Source organism: Protopterus annectens, chromosome 2.part1 (assembly GCF_019279795.1).
Source record: "Protopterus annectens isolate FY-2018-M chromosome 2.part1, PAN1.0, whole genome shotgun sequence".
NCBI lineage: Eukaryota > Metazoa > Chordata > Ceratodontiformes > Protopteridae > Protopterus > Protopterus annectens.
This window is the reverse complement of record NC_056729.1, coordinates 1,920,600,223-1,920,619,591: the sequence shown is the minus strand read 5'-3', so window position 1 is coordinate 1,920,619,591 and position 19,369 is coordinate 1,920,600,223. Positions and strand designations below refer to the sequence as shown.

General features: G+C 41.1%; 1 protein-coding gene across 1 annotated transcript in view; it reads right to left on the bottom strand.

The window, feature by feature from the left end:
* The window catches only part of LOC122795068, a 471,006-nt gene that overhangs the window by 1,279 nt on the left and 450,358 nt on the right, over positions 1-19,369 (bottom strand). The window lies entirely within an intron of this gene.

The window sequence follows — 19,369 nt, the reverse complement described above, 5'->3', positions numbered from 1 at the left end:
TTTCTGTAAACTTCACAAAAAATGCTTGTTTTGAAATTTGCACTAGATATGCTGTACAGTTTAGACATTTCAAAGAAGAAACATTGTTGCTGCAGTTTCTCAATAAGTGCTTTGAAAGGGATGTTGACAAACATTATTTCAGGCTAATGAAGTAATACATTTTTCTGTTTCACTATTTGCACAAAATGAATAAGCACCATGGAAATGACACGTTCTGCCTTATAGAGAATTCTTTTGTTAGTATTGCCCAGTTATACACTATTACACTATAATACACCAAAGAAATCTGATAAAATGCAACACCAGATTGAAAAGGCATGGCCATTTATGTCAGGGCACATTTGGTCCAACCTGTAATGGACTCCAATCCCCTAAATGAAATTTTTAGGGGGCATAATATTTTCCACATAAATAGCTGAAATAAATAAATTAATTAAATAAATAAATAAATACATACATAAATTCATAAATAAATAACAGCAGATGTTGAATTTTTTATGCTCTTATTCTGGTTTTATTTTATTTTACATTCATAATGGATAACTGGCATCTACTTCTCAGAGATCCAGGCAAAGACAAAAGGGCTGTGGCTGACCATGTTTCTGAATGACTGTAAGTTGGGTGCTGTCATTGACTCCCTGAAATGATGTTAACATACTGCAAGAGGGTCTCACAGCAACAAATGACTTGTGCCAAAGTCATGGCCTTAAGTTAAACACAAAAAAAAGTATTATCATACTATTCTGCAAAAACACCAGTGTCACCCGCTCTAAGCACACAACCTGTGGTGACAGACCTGGGTACTCAGGTTGACAACAATCTCACATTTGACCATCACATAGTGGCAGCGATCAGAAAAGCCTTTTACTTGGTTCATCTCATAAGTAAAGGTTTCCAGAAAAAAGGAGGGTATTAATCTCACATTAGATCAATAACTGACTATAATGCCGCACTTGGCATGTACCTCTCCAAACAACTGCACCAACTGGAAAGGCCACAGAAATACCTCACAAAGAGAATCCATGGCCTCCAACACCTGTTCTATGTAGACAGGCTCAAATCATTCTCACTCCACTTGGTATCATACAGATTGCTCAGGGGTGATCTGTGTCTCATTTACAAGGCAATATTGGATCCTGCCCTATTAGAGATGCTCCATATCCTTCAGTCTAAATCCTGACACATTACTCACTCAACAGGCCTAAATCTAATATGCAACATCAACAAAACCTGCTGGAGAGACAGGTTTGTCTCCCAGAGGCTGCCCAGTCTCTGGAGTAGACTTCCCATACATGTCAAATAGACTACCTCACTGACCCTCTTCAAGATCAACCTTGATGAGTGGATGGGAAACCACAAATTTGTCCCAGGGGTTCTACCTGTGTCCCTCATTTACAGGGGTGACAGCTGCTAACTGAGGTTTGTCTTGTGGGATACACTCTTGGCTAGGCTTGTAAGGACCCCAGGGCAATTAGCCTAGTAACCTCCTATAATCCTATCATCCTATGATCCTGAGGAAATATTGGCCAACAAAAGTATAGAGGAGAGGAGGGAGTTAAGGATAGGCATTCTTTGTTGAAGATTAAAAGTTCAACCTTACGGTAGCCACTGGTTGGAAAAAATCTATTTCCACCATTCTTTGGGCCCTCCCACAACTAGTTTTCTGTTTAAATATTCTGTATTGACAGAGACAGGCATTTTGCTTTTTATCATGAAAAACACAGAAAGTCTAAGGATCTAAGAAATTATTCAGTAGAGTACTAATAATTTAAAGTGCCTGATTCAGCAAGTAAATTGAAAACTGCCAACTAATTACACAATTGTCTCATGGAGTGTGGCCCTGCAGAGAATTCATGATTGCTCAGCTTTAATACTTATTTTTTTTATTTAGCTTGTATTAACAGTGTATTTTTTAAGGAGAAACTGCAATGTTTTTTTTTCCTTAGTACTTTTTATCAAACAGTTTACAAACTGCCAGAAAACTCAACAAACAAATAAATAAATAAATAAATAAAATTAAAAAAAAAAATACTGGACTCTAATAACGGGGTCATTTATTTTAAACATGGTTAGTCCATAAATTTCTTTGTTAAACCAAATTTAGTTTTTTAGGGACCGCAGGATCTTCAATGATTTAATATTTGTTTTCTGATTAAGACTGTTAGAATCAGTGACCTGAGTGTAGCAGGTGATCCTTTACTGCATGACATAAACCCAAATATCTGTGAGAGTTGTAAATGTGTACATATTATAAAAACATATGAGTGCAGAATATGCTCCCAGAAAACCCATAGTTATCTGCACACACAGTTCTTTTCTATGCTTTGAGGCATGTAATACATAAGCCCTCACTAAATTCTGAAACATGTAATCTGTTGCTGCCGTGTCACCCACTATAGCATATGACCAAAAGTACTTTTATTTATTTATTTTAATTTTCATTTGTTAAAAAGATATTTTTCATTTGTTACAAAGATATTAACTCAGTTTGAGGACTAAGTATATAACTACATAGCCGATACATAAACAGCAACAGTGTACAGAAAACCTGAATTAGAGTTGTAAAAAGTGCTAATTCTGGAAAATTAGCAGGAATGCGAGTGAGAGATAAAAAGACACAGATAAAGACAAGGAACGCTAGAAGTGAAATATGAAAACAAGAGATAAACAAGTATGCTGGTCGACTTTCAGAGAGAAAATCATAGAGAAATAAAGTCCTAGTTATGGAGCTAGTGAACAGCGGTCCAACTATAGAAGTGTTAAAGAATTCAGTAAACAGAGATGAACCAGATGAAGGAGATAAGGTAAGTTGAAGTGCTGTGATGGATTGAGTATTACAGGAGCAGTCAGATAATAAAGCTGGTAAAGCAGTAGAAAAGCAGATTAAAGAGACTGAAAACAAAATGGTATGTTTGGCTGACAGCGTAATTTATTCCAAGAATCTTTCCCTGCACCTGGGTGCTGTGGATTTCAGAGATTAAGCAAAGAAAACAAATGTGTAAATGTAATTCAAGGAACAAGTAGTAGTATACAAATTAAAGACAGGTATATGACAAGAGCAGAACAGCAGGTGCTTCAGGAAAAAAAATGGTGGTAAGAAAAAGAAGCAAAACCAGTGCTACTGTTGTGAAATATGGCCTTATGGACTATGTTGTTATTAGATTTTACATTAAGAGACATAGCAGCTTTGATACTTTTAGGGTCAGAAAACTTTTGTGAAGTAACTTTTGAAACTATTTTCAAAAACATAAACTTTTTTTCAGTCGCAGACAAGTTTATTGATGAAATAGAAACCATAACAGTCCATTTTTGATTTGAAAGGTCAGTAATGGAAAAAGAAAGTATACATAAAAAGGAAAGTCAAAGAGAAGAAAGAATGTATATAGAAAACAATGTTCTGGAAGAAAGAGAAATGGATTGTATCAGTGAGGAAGAAAGTGACAGAACTATGACTCAGGGTGAAGAAAAACAACATAAGCATGATGATTAGGCAACTGAAAAAGTTGAAACTGGCTTAGAAATAGATGAAGAGCAAGAGCAGATAGAGTTTAAATCTATCAAAATGAGGGTGAGAAAAAGAAACAGAAAATAAGAATTGGAGGAAAAAAGATACATATAGGGGAAATGGAAAGGTATGACTTAGATGTAGTATAAGATATGAAGCAGTCATTGTCTGATGCTAGAAGAAAAAGACAGATTCATTATATTTACTGGACACAAGATGTGTTACGCAAAAACAACAATAAAAAATTAAGCTGTATGGAAGAAAAGATTATATAACCAGCAGGTAATGAAACAAGTTCTGGATGAGGGGTTTTAATAAGAGAAGATGTAACACGTGTGATACCAGGAAGGGTGTTGATATATGACTAGAGAAAAAATGGAAAGTTTGTGAGGGTAATAATAATAATATATGTGATTACAACATATTAGGAAGACAAAACTATTTCAAGAACTAAAAGATATCAAACATGGCAATAATTGAGGATTTTAACTGTTGTTGTTGTCTTTCAGCTTTTCCCAGTAAGGGGTCGCCACAGCGGAACTCCGGTCTGCTAATGATTGACAGTCGATTTTCATGAATGCTGAGGTGCCAGCTCGATATTCAACCTTCAACGAAGGCACGCCCATTTACGCATGTCTTTCGAACGCCCACCCAACCACGGGGAGGACATGCAGACTCCACACAGAAGACACTCCCTGCACTCCAGCCGAGAATTGAATGGGAGAACCTCTTGCTGTGAGGCAATAAGTTTAGAAATTAAAAAGCGCGAATAACACCAAATGTAAAGGTGATGGAAGAAGTCATCTGATGTGGAAACCTCAAGGTATGAAAAAGTAGAGAGGGGAAGATCAAAAGGGAAATTTTAAGCGCGAATAACACCAAATGTAAAGGTGATGGAAGAAGTCATCTGATGTGGAAACCTCAAGGTATGAAAAAGTAGAGAGGGGAAGATCAAAAGGGAAATTTTAAGAATAGAGATAGATTATGTCACTCTTTCGAGTGACATGAAGAAAGTGGCAGGTAGAGTAGAAAGAATAGATATTTCATATCATATAGCAATATGAACTTTGTTAGGCAGATTTGAGATACAGATGAAAGAACTAAAAGAGTAAGAACAACAGAAAATAAACTGTATGTGCATGATGAAAAATAATGAACAAATAAGACACTGTTTATAGACAGACATATTTTTAAAGGGAAAGAAGGAAAATGTTTCTCCTTCTTTAGAAAAGGGGGGTAAAAACAAAGTAGGTTAAGATGGATGGAATGGTGTAGAAAAATGCAAACATGACATGGACAGCGAAAAAATGTAGAACAATGTATAAGAAGAAAAAAAGTGAAAGGGGGATGCAGAAATAAAAGGAAAAATTTGGAAAGAAAAAATATGAATTAGAACAAATAATTTACTTTAAAGAATTATAAGTGAAATGCAAAAGGATTTGACTCAGTTAGTCATAAAGTAATATAGGAGGAGATTAGAAGGGGGTTGGGAGCAAAATAATAAAATTATTAAAGAAGTGTTATGAGATGTTTTCAATGAAGGTTGTGGAAAATGTTTAATTAGATATGAAATTAAAAATTCAAAATGTGTGAAACAGGGATGCCCATTGAGCGTATTCTTATTTGTTCTACTAACGAATGCAGTAATACAAACATATTTATTATTTATTTATTTATTTGCAGTTGGTTAACCAGGATAGTCCATTGGGCCAGTAAGAACCCATTTTCAATGGAGTCCTGGGGAGAAAAACTCCAAAACAAAGGTTACAAAAAGATTACAGCAGTTTACAATTTCAATCATTTGTAGGTTCAAGACAAAACAAAGATTAAACAGTTACAATACAATTTTTAGGTTACATTTTGTAGAAAACAAAGATTTAAGCAGGTACAATAAAATGTTTAGGTTAGATTTTTGTAGAAAAACAAAACATTGCTTTAGTATATTTGCAGTTTCTTGAAATGGAATAGTAGGATTTGAGAATTATAAGAGGTTATTCACAGTTGGCTTAGTATTTGCTATCTGGAAATATATGATATAATTGCCTGTAGGAAGTGGAGAATAGGCTATGAGGGGTGGGAGCAGAAGCATTCCCACGTGGATGTTAGATGTGAGTGAAGAGATTTTTTTAAAGGAAGGGAGATTGGTGAAAGTATGGATGGAGGGAGGGAGGGAGTTCCGTAGGTGTGCTAGGGCAAAGGACAGGAGGTTTTGTCCTGGGGAGCGCAGGGATTTGTACAATTCTATTAGGTTTTGGTTGCTAATTCTTAGGAGTCTTTGTGGCTGGTGCATTTTAAAGGTAGAGCAGAGGGAGAGACAGAGGGAGGGATGAAAAATGAGTTTGTGTGCATAAGTAAGCTGAGTATAGGAGAGATAGTTGGGAAGCTCTAGCCAGTTTAGTTTGTGGAGAGATGCACAGTGATGAGTTGATGATTTGTGGCTAGTGGCAAATTTGGCAATTTTATTATAACAAGAGGACAGTTTTGTTTTGAGAGATGATTGTAGGTTTGTTAGGAGAGGGGCACCATAAAGGAGAGAAGGGATGAGAAATGTAGTAGAGAGAGTGAGCTTAGTAGATGTAGTGAGGTATCGGTTGTGTCTGTAGAGCATGCCAAGTTTTGGTGGGCTTTTTTATGTTTAGTTGTAGGTGGGTATTGAATTTAAGCTGGTCATTGATCTGGACTCCTAGTAGTTTGGTTTCAGATACCAGTTCAAGAGGTGTGTTATTCTGGCTGGTGATGGAGAATAGTTTTCTATCAATGGTGTTGGTTTTTGAGGGAGTAAATACCATACGTTTAGTTTTTGATGCATTGAGTGCTAGATGATTGTCTTTCATCCACTGTTCTGTGGTAGAGAAGGTGTATTGCATCAGTTTTAAGAGAGTGGGGATGGATGTGGCTGCACAGATAATTGTTGAATCATCTGCATATTGAATAAGGTTAGTGTGAGGGATTGAGTGGAATAAATAATTTATGAATACATTGAAGAGGGGAGGACCCAAAATGGAACCCTGGGGGACACCAGTGGGGGTGTTAAGGAAAGAGGAGATGGCTTTTTTCCACTTGAAAGCTTGTTGCCTGTTGGAGAGATAGCTGGTGAACCAATTGAGAGAGGAAGGAGATAGGTTAGATAGTTTAGTCAGGAGAAGGTTGTGAGAGATAGTATCAAAGGCCTTAGAGAGGTCAAGAAGGATGGTAGATACAGTAGAGCCAAAATCCCTGGCTTTATTCACAGTTTCCAGGAAGGATAAGAGGGCAGTCATGGTGCTGTGACTGGGTCTGAATCTGTGTTGGGTGGAAGTAAATAAGTTATTGTCTAAGAGATAGGGAAGGAGTTGAAGATGGATACATTTCTCTAGGAGTTTTGATATAGGAGAGAGGATGGCGATGGGACGAAAGTTAGTAATATTGTTATTATTGCCTCCGTTGTGCAGGGGAATGATGAAAGTGCTTTTCCAGAGTTTGGGTACAAGACCTTCTTGGATAGAGCGATTGATTAGGATGTGGATGTGGAAGGCAATGGCTTCAGCAGCTATGCTGAGGAAGGATGAGGGAATGTTATTGGGGGCATTGGTGCATGGTTTTAAATTTTACTGGAGTTTTTTATGGTAGAAGTAGGAATGGGTTTTATGGAGAATGGTGGGAGTTAAGAGGATAGGGAATTAGAGACTGGAGGTGAAGGGGGTGACAAGAGGGGGGATGCAGAAGTAAGAGGTGAAGGGTTATTAGAGAAGGATGAGGTTAGTTTGGAAATAGAGTCTATGAAAAAAGAGTTGAATTGGGTGGCCAGATCTATATCTAGTGAATTTGGGTCTGGGCTTGGGTTTTCAGTTGAGCCGGGTTTTAGGAGGGTAGTGATACCGTTCCAGAATTTTTGTGGATTGGTTTTATGGTTGTTTTGGAGTAAGGAGAAGTAATTCTGTCAATCTGCTGTGATAAGCTTTTTAACTCTATTGCGAAGTGTTTTGAATTCATTAAGAGTGGTGGGAGTTTTGTTTCTATGGTAATGTGTCCAAGCTTTGTCTCTAAGTTGCATGGCAGTTAGTGTGTTTTTTGTTAACCAGGGTGCGATTTTGTTTCTTATTCTTTTGTTTTTTATGGGGGCAAAACTATCAAGCAGTTTTAGGAAAGTTATACTGAAGTGTGCGACAGCATTATCCAGGGGTAATGTTTTTAGAGGGTTCCAATTAATTGATTTTAGGGAGACTGAGAAGGCTTTTGGGTTGCAATTTTTTGGGTAGTGGGTGCTGATGTAATTATGAGTTACTTGTAAAAGAAGATGTCTAGTAAAGATGGGAAGGTGGTCACTAAGGGATTTGAGAAGAGTTCCACTATCAGGGTAGTAGCCACTGGAGAAGTCTTCAGAGGGCCTGGTAGTGAAGTTGATGAGCTGAGAGTACTTATATAGGTTGATGTTTAGGGGGTGTGTAGGGGAATGACTGGAGGACCAATTAATATTTGTGTCTCCCATGATAATAGTTTCATTACTGATATTGGTAGAAAGCCAGGAAAGGATATCCTCAGGTACTGAGATATTGTCTCCAGGGGGGGATGTAAAGGGAGGCTATGCATATGTATTTGTGTTTATTTAATTGAAATAGAGCTAATATTAATTCTGCATTGGTGAAGTGAGGAATGGGTTTGTTACAGGGAGTAATGGATAGGGAGGATGAATAGAGTAGAGCTACTCCACCACCCTTTTTGTGGGCCCTGTCTTTTCTGATGATGGAGTAGTTAGGTGGTACTATTTCAGCATCTTTTATATGAGGTTTTAACCAGGTTTCAGGGATAGCTAAGATGTCAGGTTTGTTGTGGAGAAGCCAGGCATGGAGGCTGGGGATTTTGTTAGCTATGCTTAGTGCATGTAGATAAGCTAATAGGATGGATTTAGATATAGAGGAAGTGGTGTCTGGGCCAGGGTTAGGGTGTATATCTCCAGATAGACGTATGGTTGTTAGGTGTTGGATTATGCTGATGAGGTGTTTGGATTACCTTGTTTCTATGTTGTATATTGTCAGATTTGTGTGGGTATTGGAGGTTAGAGAGGGGCTAGAGAATTTATAAGGAGTGCTTAGTTTGTAGTGAAAAATAGGTGGATGTTAATGGGATACAGTCCAGGGGAGATTGAGACAAATGAGTGTAAGTGAGTTGTAGGGAGTGAGTTGGTTGTGTGAAGGAATGGTGTGTGGGTTGTGGTGCTGGGCTGGGTAAGGTAGTGGATGTAAGTAAGATTCAGAAGAAGTAGTAGCTGAATTGAGAATGATGCAAGTTTTGTAAGCATGTTGAGGCTTTGATAAAGTAGAATATATAGTGTAGAGAAAGAGCTAAGAAAAGGTATTGCCTTATTAAATATGAAGAGAAGTGTGAGGTGATGGTGTGTAGGGGAGAGGGTAGGAAGATGATGGTGGTGAAAGGGGTGGAGTGTAATAGGTAGAGAGGAAGTAGGAGTGGTTAGGTGAATGATTTGTGGCTGTCCTAAGAATCAGTGGTGATTTTGTTTTTGTAGCTAGCTTTGGAGGATCTTATAAGGGATCTCAGCCTCTTACTGAGGCTGACCAGGGAGCTCCTCCACTCATGGGATTTTACTCTCTTTTGCAACAGTTTCTTCCTTCTGTTGTGGAGTTTGTTTATGGCAGGGGACCACCAGATTGGCTTCCTTTTTTTTTGGAGGATAGCATCTTGGCTCTGTTTGGGATAGCATGATCCATGCATTCGTGTAAGTGCTTATAGAGTGTATTTTGTATAGGATTTGGCAGTTGTAACTGTATTGCCCATCTGCATGGGTGTCATGAAGTTTACCACTTCTGTCTTAAAATGCATGAAGTCGGCTTTGGAGAAAATTTTTAGCATGGTTTCCTTAATGGGGGGTGGGGGCGGGATGTGGATATCTAGGGTATTTAGCTTATGGCCGGATCGGACCAATGAGGAGTTGACGTCAGGTGTGGAACACTGATCACTCATGTTGGTAATGACTAGGTCAAGGATATTGTTGCCCCTGGGGGGTGTGTGGAAAAGTTGATCCAGGGCATTGGAATTTATGAATTCCAGAAAGCATTGAGTGAAGGAGTTGGTACATGAGTAGTTTTCCCTGTTAATGGTGGGGTAGTTGAAATCACCCATTATTAGGGTGTTGGTTGAACCTTAACATTTTCCAGTATATTAAAAAGGGAGTGGGAATCCTGGGGCATGGTGGGGGATTTGTAGCAAGCTAGAATTTGGACTGTAGTTTTGCCCAGAGTTAGTTGCACTTGAATAAACTTGGATGCATTATGCTGAGCAACTAGCCTGGAGGTGTGGATAACCTTAATGAATATAGACACACATCCACCTTTAGTGTTCCGGTCCAGGTTAGGTGGCTGAAAAGTGTGGTATGAGTTATAGCCTGGTAGTGCAGGGGTGGTCTCTGGATCCTTGAACCAGGCCACAGTCACTGCACAGATATTGATGTTTTCCATTTTAAGGAGTGCCTCGAGTGAGTGCATTTTGAGATTTAGACTTCTAGCACTGAGTAGCATTACTCTCAGTTTTGCTTGCCTGTTCCTGTTACAGTGCTGAATTTGTCATTTGAACCTTGCCTAAAAAAGGTGCTATATGGGTGGCAAGAGACTTAGCAACTATCCGGAATCCTAGGGATGACAGGTGCAGGCCATCTCTGGCAAAGCATCGTGGTCTGTCAACCATGTCATCCCAGGCAGACATATACTGGATCCCCTTACAATGACACCTGAAGCTTAGCCAATTGCTGAAGTCAATCATTTTGTCCTTGTACTGCGGTATCATTCTGGGCAATGGCAGGATGCTACTCAGGGCTAAGGTCATACCTGCGTAGGCCAGAAGATCAGAGAGCTCTTCCATGTCTCTTTTCATGTAGTCCAGGGAGGTACGTCTCAGGTCGTTCACACCAACATGGACAATGGCAGAGTCATATTGTACTTCTGGAGTGACCTGATTGTGTGGGTTATGTGGCGGATCCTGGCACCTAACAGGCAGCTGACAGTAACCTTCTACCTTGTTTAGTCTGGTGAGTGGGACATCAGTGTGCCTGACTATAGAGTCACCTATGACTAGTGTATTGGGCACATTGTTTTGCCTTATGGGCTGTGGTTGAGTGGCACATTGAGTCTGTGGGCTATGTGTCATTTGGGTTGTGTTGGGGGTGGAGGTTACTTGTGTTTTTGCTTTGGAGGTCTCTGTTTCTTGAGCAAATTATTATTGATAGCCTCTGTGAATGTTTTTGCATTTCTATGTGTGGATTTTTGTGGTGTAGGTTTAGTGGGACTATGTGATGAGTGTGGTGTGGTGCATGTGTTTACCTTCTCCTCTTGACTGTCAAGTTCAGTCTTGGTTGGAGAGAGCTTTACTTCCAGTTTGGCTAGATAACTGCATCTCTCACAGGTTGTAGTGTTGGGTGGTAGGAGGAGAGGGTTGTCTGTGTGCATGAGGCAACTGCCACATTGCTCCAAGTTGCCCAGATTCATCAGCTATACAGAAGAGAACACTGGGAGCTGACCCTTGGAGATGCCTGAATAAAAAACTATTTTCCTCTAGATAAGTGAGGAAAGTGAGTATAAGAGCTATTTTTCTCTAAGCAAGTGAGGAAAGTAAGTACAAAAACTGTTTTCCTCTAGGTAATGAGGAAGGTTGAGTGCTGTAGTAATTTGTAGCTTAGTTAGTGCTTATGACCACTTTTGAACAAATGCTGAGCATGAATAAGCAAATTCAAGTGCTAAAACTAAGAATCTGTATCTGGACTAGACTAGTTACAGGAAAGAAACAAGTGCAAATCCGGGCTTTTAAATCAGAAAGTTGAGAGAGATAGAAAAATTGCCCAAACAGCCAATAACTACAATTTCTAGGCCAGAAACCACGCCTTATGTGGCAGATAGGTTACCTAGTGCTTACCACTCCCACTGATAAGCTAGTAGGCTTCCCTCCAACACAGAAAGGCTTGGAGGCCTCAGGAGCTTACAAACAGTCCTGGATACAGCAAACTTGTATCTGGACTAGACTAGTTACAGGAAAGGCAGGAAACATGTGCAAATGCCAGCTTTTAAATCAGAAAGTTGAGAGAGATGGAAAAACTGCCCAAACAGGCAATAACTACAATTTCTGAGCCAGAAACCACTCCTTATGTGGTAGATAGGTTACCTAGTGCTTATCACTCCCAATGATAAGCTAGCAGGCTTCCCTCCAACGGAGACAAGCTTGGGGGGGCTCAGAAGCTTACAGACAGTCTGGGATTTTAGCAAATCTGTATCTGGACTCGACTAGTTACAGGAGAGGCAGGAAACAAGCTTTTTTTTTTTTTTGTTACAGTTAAGCAGAACATAGGATGATTCTAGCAAAGTTTTTTTTGTAAAGGAAAGGGAGAAAGGAGAAGCAGAAGATAATTCAATGTTAGAAAACTAAGTGGGTTGGCCTTCTTAAATGTTCTCTCTGTATTAGGTAGAATGAGCTAATGACACATGACTGGGTGGTGTGTTTCAGATCAAATTTACAGTAGGGGCGGGCAACTGCAAAGCCAGCAAGTATAACAGCAAGACAGCAACAGGGAGGGGTGGGGAACAATACTACAGCTACTAGCCTACACTCTTTTAGGCAGTAAACACTACAGACATTTTTATCACAGCAGAAAAAAAGCAGTGAGCCACAAAATACCAGACAAGATGAAATTATCTTCCTCAAGGAAGAGTAAACCTGTCTGGTGGACATCTACAATAAATACATTCTATAATAAAAGGAAAAAATTGCTGTCCAGGACCAAAAGGAGCAGGTGTCTAATTGGAAACCATCTCTCCATAGCCTGAACAAGCAAATAAGAGCACTAGTGAAATCCTCCAAAGTAAACTTCGAATCCAAAGTGGTCACATCTACTAAAGAGAGTCAGAAGGCTTTCTTCACATATGTCTGCAAGCTCAAGGGAAGCCCCCAGATCTGCTCAGAGCTGGTGGTCAAAGACACCACATACACAAACCCTATAGATATAGCCAACCTGCTGGCAGACAGGTTCACTGAAAACTTCACTATTCGGTCCCCATCAGTAAAGCAGGACATCCCCAGTACCTTCCCCCTTCCCCTTATCTCTAAGGAGCAAGTCATCACTGCCCTCTCAAATGTAAAAAATACAGCCTCCATGGGACCAATACCATCCTAGGCTGCATCCTACATGAACTCAGGCAGGAACTTGCAGCACCATTAGGCACCCTATTCAACCAAATCCTTTGTACCAGCTTCCTCCCAGCTGAGTGGAGGACAGCCACTGTCATCCCTTTGCACAAAGGTGGAGCATCCACCCATCCAGGAAATTATAGGCCCATCATCTTAACTAGCCTGATTTGCAAGGCCATGGAGTGGATTATCATGGATCTCATTAACAAGGACATTGGCAATGTCCAGACACTTGATCCCACACAGTTTGGTTTTGTCAGGGGGAGGTTGTGCCTGTTAAATTTGGTCAACTTCTTTGAGACAGTCACCAAGGCCATAGATGAGGGGAAGACAGTGCACACCACCTACTTTGACCTGGCCAATGCCTTTGATACTATTCCCCACTCAGGTATAATAGATGCATTCTCTCAACTAGGCATCAAGCCATATGTTACCAGATGGGTATCAAACTGGCTCACTGATAGAACCCACCTAGTCAAAATAGGGGAAGCCACCTTAAGTAGTAGACCCATAACAAGCACTGTACCCCAGGAATCAGTCTTGGGGCCTCTGCTGTTTGGGATATATCTCTCAGAGGTGCAGGCCAAATCTAGTAGGCTATAGCTGACCAAGTTTGCAGATGACTGCAAGCTGGGTGCTGTCATCAATTCCCCTAGTGATGTGGACATCCTCCAAGAGGGTCTCAATTATACAAATGACTGGTGCCAGAAACATGGCCTCAGACTGAATGCCAAAACATGCATCATCATCCCTTTTGGGGAGAATGACGTCCCCACAAATTATCACATTGATAATAAGGCACTAAGCACATAATCAGTGGTGAGGAACTTGAACACCCAAGTTGATAGCAAACTGACTTTTGGCCACCATATCGCCTCCATTGTATGGAAAGCTTTCTACATGGCCCACCTCATAAGTAAGGGTATCTCATCCAGGGACAAGGTGGTCATAACATCTGTGTATTCTTCTCTTATAAGACCCATTATTGAGTATAATGCCCCTTTCGGCATGTACCTCACAAAGCACATGCAGCAGCTGGAGAGACCACAGAGGCGCCTCACCCAGACAATCCAGGGCCTCAATCATCTACACTACACAGATAGGCTAAAAGCCTTGTCCCTCTACTCAGTCTCCTACAGACTCCTCAGTAGTGACCTCTGTCTGGCATACAAAGCAAAGACCCTGCCCTGATGGGACTGCTGCATATCCACAAGTCAAGCTCCACTCAAGTAACCCGCACGTGTGACCTCAACCTCGTCGTGACATCAATAGAACTTGCTGGTGGGACAGATTTTTGTCCTAGAGACTTCTCCTTTTGTGGAATAGACTTCCTCACCATGTAAAGCAGAGTACCTCATTAAATCTTTTTAAGCACAACCTGGATAGGGAACAGAAAATATACCCCTGGGATTCCACCTGTGTCCCGCTTGACAGTTGCATAGGGTGCTGACTGGTTGGAAAATGGGCTAAATTCCTGGCTAAGCTTGTAAGGGCCTCAGGGCTAATAACCTAGTAACTTCCTATGATCCTATGATCCTATATATGCAAAATATGAAAAAGAAAAAAATGTGAAATTATCAAATACAATGAGATGTTCATGGTAACAGTACTAATACTGTAGACAAGAAAATGTGATAAATTGTATAATAAAAATAGAAATTATGAAGGGGTGTTGACTGAAATAGATGAATGTGTGTGGAAAAAAGGATGGGGTAATGGAATGAAAGAAAGTTAAATTTTGTGAAATTTAAGATGAAAATGCTGAAAATATTGTAAAAGTGTATATTTTAATGTGAGTATTAGAAACATTGTAGAAATGTAAACAGAACATTACTGTTATATATTAGGTTATAAAAAAATAAAACAATCCCCTGGATTCAGAAAGCCCTGCATGGCATGCATGATTAGTGTAAGAGGTAATGTTGGCAATATGGCAGCCGAGCGATCCACATACATGCTTGTTTGATGTGCACGAAGCGCTTTAGACTAGTCCTGCACGCTCCCAGCCCTTGGATGCAAATTACCCCATATGCAGATGAAAACCATGCAAATGAGGTAAATCTGCTATCCAGGAAGCTGGAATCAGGCCGCAGGACTACGTATCTGTAGAAATGTACTCGGTTAGTAACCGAGTACATTTTTGCAAAATTCAAAACGGAGACATGACAGCTCCAAATAGAGGCTGAACATCATTGAGGAAGCATGCCAATGGACAAGTATAAGGCCATTGGCATCACAAACAATACAAAAAATAAAAAAAACAACTTTTATTTTTTTTCACCGATCTCGGTTGTTGAAGCATAGATCAGTGGTGTGCAAACGGGATCAGTGGGGAAATAAGAAAATAAACCTAAAACAAGCATTCTAACAAAATCAGTACTCTGCCATGCAAATCAATGGCAGGCAAAAAGACAACCTGGCCAGTGAATAGTGCAAGGGGGAGGCTCAGTGTGACATATGTAACTATGCATTAGCAGGCAATCCTATGTAAATGAGGAGAAGGATAGTGAATCCCAGTTTTCCCCAGCATGTGAGGCAGGTCCCAACAGTGTAAGAGTATGAATAAATGAGTGCAAGACTAGGGAGGTAGGTGACATCATGGGTGGGTGTGTCAGGTATACTGTCAGCAGATAGGAAGCCTGTGGCTCGGGTTTGCTAGGTGTGTCTAAACCTGCCTAGCACTATTTACAAAGCGTAAGCAGTTGTGCCCACCGTGCACTGGGTTTTACAGGAAGAAAAAAGAAGTTAAACCAGGAAATAGCAGCAGTGTGCATATCTGAGTACTCTACTTGTGCAGTGCACAACCAGGCTTAAACAGGAAGGCAATGGGAAGGGAAAACAGCAGTAGAAAGGTAATCAAGGAGAACTAGCTTAGCTGACAAGTGAAATGTATCAGAATCAGCCGATTACACAGGCAGCAGTCCAGCCCAGAACACTACTATAAACTAAGCAAACACCTTCTCCACTGGTTTTTCCCACACTCTACACTACTGGCATATACAAGTGGGGACGTTTTAACAAACAAACCTATAAAATGAGAAGGGCTGTAGCAGGCAACATAGAACAACATGTGCAAGAGGCTGAGGGTGGTGAGAATGTGAATCCTGCCAAACAACTCACAGTGAGGAGACGGAGAAGAGTGCACAGAACCAGGGTTAATTAATTTATAATTAATGTGTATGTTGGCTGCCCTGGAAGCTATGACAATTCCCACATATGGCAACTGACGAGCTGTACCAGAGATTTGCCAATGGTGACATCCCGTACGGTCACCTAGTGAGGGATGCTGAATACACACTGGAGCCGTGACTGATGACAACCATCAGAAATGCACACACACCTGAACAAGAACGCCATGATGAGGCACACGCACAGGCCAGACATATAATACAGCATGTGTTTGGGATGCTCAGGTCATGGTTCCAGTGTCTGGACACATCCGTGGAGCCTTGCAATATTCACGTAGCCACATGTACCCAAATTGTTAAGGTATGTGCTATGCTACACAATATGATTCTGTGGGAACAGCTGCAGCAGGAACAGCATGGGGCAGGGCCACACAGCCCCTCACCAATGCCAAGGCCTGCATAGGCACAGAGTGACCTGGAGGAGGAACAACCTGAGCCTGCCCCAGTAGGCAGAAGGAGGCGTGCCCAGTATGCCCTGGCCTTGGCAAAGAGGCAACACATAGCACATGCACTTTGTCACCACAGTATATCATGACTGACTTTGAGAAGGCAGCAATTCGTGCCAGCGAAGGCATTCCCTAGGAGTATTCTGAAGGGATGCCTATTCCATTTTGCACAGATCATCTGGCGACAGATCCAACATCACCACCTTGTCACCCTCTATAAGCACGGACACTGCTTTCTCCATTGCCATTCGCAAGCTGATAGCGGCATTCCTACCTTTGGATGATGTTGTCCTGCATTTCTGACATTGTGTCTTCCTTACAGAATGTGCCCAGCCGATTGGTGTATTTCTAGACCATCATTATGTCCGAGGCCGACCACGCAAGTATGCATCCCGCTGTTCAGTACAGACACGAATGCCATCATACCCGCGGTTCTGGAATGTGTCCGATGTCTCTGAGATGGACTTCCCACATACTAACAACCAGGTGGAGGCGTGGCATCGCGTCGGCTGAAGGTATTACTGGCCGCCTCTACTGTACAGCTAGCTGACCTTTTGTGTGTTCTGCAGCAGGAGCAGAACCTGACGGATACCACGTGAATCTCTTCTGGGGATGCCTGTAACACCGTAAGAAGGCTATTGTAGTAAGGAGCGTCGCCTAAAGCACATCTTACAACATAAGTGTGACTACACTAATGTGCAGGATTTCCTCCGTGCTGTGGCACATTTCTACAAATTATGATGCTGTCTGGTTTGGTATGCACCAAGCACAGCACACATGACATTGCATATGCAATTAATAAAGGCTCTGCCCATAGCACACGGGTTCCATGGTACCACTTTCATGCCCACGCGGCAGGCTATCCCAGCAGGATTTTCCAGTAACACTTTCATGGTGGCTTCTAAGGGGGTGCACAGTGTATCACTGTGGTGGTTTGTATCTGCCACCTGTGGTTAGGGTGTAGGGGTTCCCTCAATTTTGACAGGGAATTGTCCACAGTCCTTTGTCACTGCAGTTAAAATGTCATCCTGCCATGTGTCCACATCCAGCTGTCTCACAGGTGGGTGTCGCACCGCCTAGGTGCCTGGACCCAAAGCAGAGTACCTCATTAAATCTTTTTAAGCACAACCTGGATAGGGAACAGAAAATATACCCCTGGGATTCCACCTGTGTCCCGCTTGACAGTTGCATAGGGTGCTGACTGGTTGGAAAATGGGCTAAATTCCTGGCTAAGCTTGTAAGGGCCTCAGGGCTAATAACCTAGTAACTTCCTATGATCCTATGATCCTATATATGCAAAATATGAAAAAGAAAAAAATGTGAAATTATCAAATACAATGAGATGTTCATGGTAACAGTACTAATACTGTAGACAAGAAAATGTGATAAATTGTATAATAAAAATAGAAATTATGTAGGGGTGTTGACTGAAATAGATGAATGTGTGTGGAAAAAAGGATGGGGTAATGGAATGAAAGAAAGTTAAATTTTGTGAAATTTAAGATGAAAATGCTGAAAATATTGTAAAAGTGTATATTTTAATGTGAGTATTAGAAACATTGTAGAAATGTAAACAGAACATTACTGTTATATATTAGGTTATAAAAAAATAAAACAATCCCCTGGATTCAGAAAGCCCTGCATGGCATGCATGATTAGTGTAAGAGGTAATGTTGGCAATATGGCAGCCGAGCGATCCACATACATGCTTGTTTGATGTGCACGAGCGCTCTTGCACTAGTCCTGCACGTTCCCAGCCCTTGTATGCAAATTACCCCATATGCAGATGAAAACCATGCAAATGAGGTAAATCTGCTATCCAGGAAGCTGGAATCAGGCCGTGCAGGACTAGCGTAATCTGCAGAAATGTACTCGGTTAGTAACCGAGTACATTTTTGCAAAATTCAAAACGGAGACATGACAGCTCCAAATAGAGGCTGAACATCATTGAGGAAGCATGCCAATGGACAAGTATAAGGCCATTGGCATCACAAACAATACAAAAAATAAAAAAAACAACTTTTATTTTTTTTCACCGATCTCGGTTGTTGAAGCATAGATCAGTGGTGTGCAAACGGGATCAGTGGGGAAATAAGAAAATAAACCTAAAACAAGCATTCTAACAAAAATCAGTACTCTGCCATGCAAATCAATGGCAGGCAAAAGACAACCTGGCCAGTGAATAGTGGTTGCTAAGGGGGGAGGCTCAGTGTGACATATGTAACTATGCATTAGCAGGCAATCCTATGTAAATGAGGAGAAGGATAGTGAATCCCAGTTTTCCCCAGCATGTGAGGCAGGTCCCAACAGTGTAAGAGTATGAATAAATGAGTGCAAGACTAGGAGGTAGGTGACATCATGGGTGGGTGTGTCAGGTATACTGTCAGCAGATAGGAAGCCTGTGGCTCGGGTTTGCTAGGGGGTGTGTCTAAACCTGCCTAGCACTATTTACAAAGCGTAAGCAGTTGTGCCCACCGTGCACTGGGTTTTACAGGAAGAAAAAAGAAGTTAAACCAGGAAATAGCAGCAGTGTGCATATCTGAGTACTCTACTTGTGCAGTGCACAACCAGGCTTAAACAGGAAGGCAATGGGAAGGGAAAACAGCAGTAGAAAGGTAATCAAGGAGAACTAGCTTAGCTGACAAGTGAAATGTATCAGAATCAGCCGATTACACAGGCAGCAGTCCAGCCCAGAACACTACTATAAACTAAGCAAACACCTTCTCCACTGGTTTTTCCCACACTCTACACTACTGGCATATACAAGTGGGGACGTTTTAACAAACAAACCTATAAAATGAGAAGGGCTGTAGCAGGCAACATAGAACAACATGTGCAAGAGGCTGAGGGTGGTGAGAATGTGAATCCTGCCAAACAACTCACAGTGAGGAGACGGAGAAGAGTGCACAGAACCAGGGTTAATTAATTTATAATTAATGTGTATGTTGGCTGCCCTGGAAGCTATGACAATTGCCACATATGGCAACTGACGCAGCTGTACCAGAGATTTGCCAATGGTGACATCCCGTACGGTCACCTAGTGAGGGATGCTGAGTACACACTGG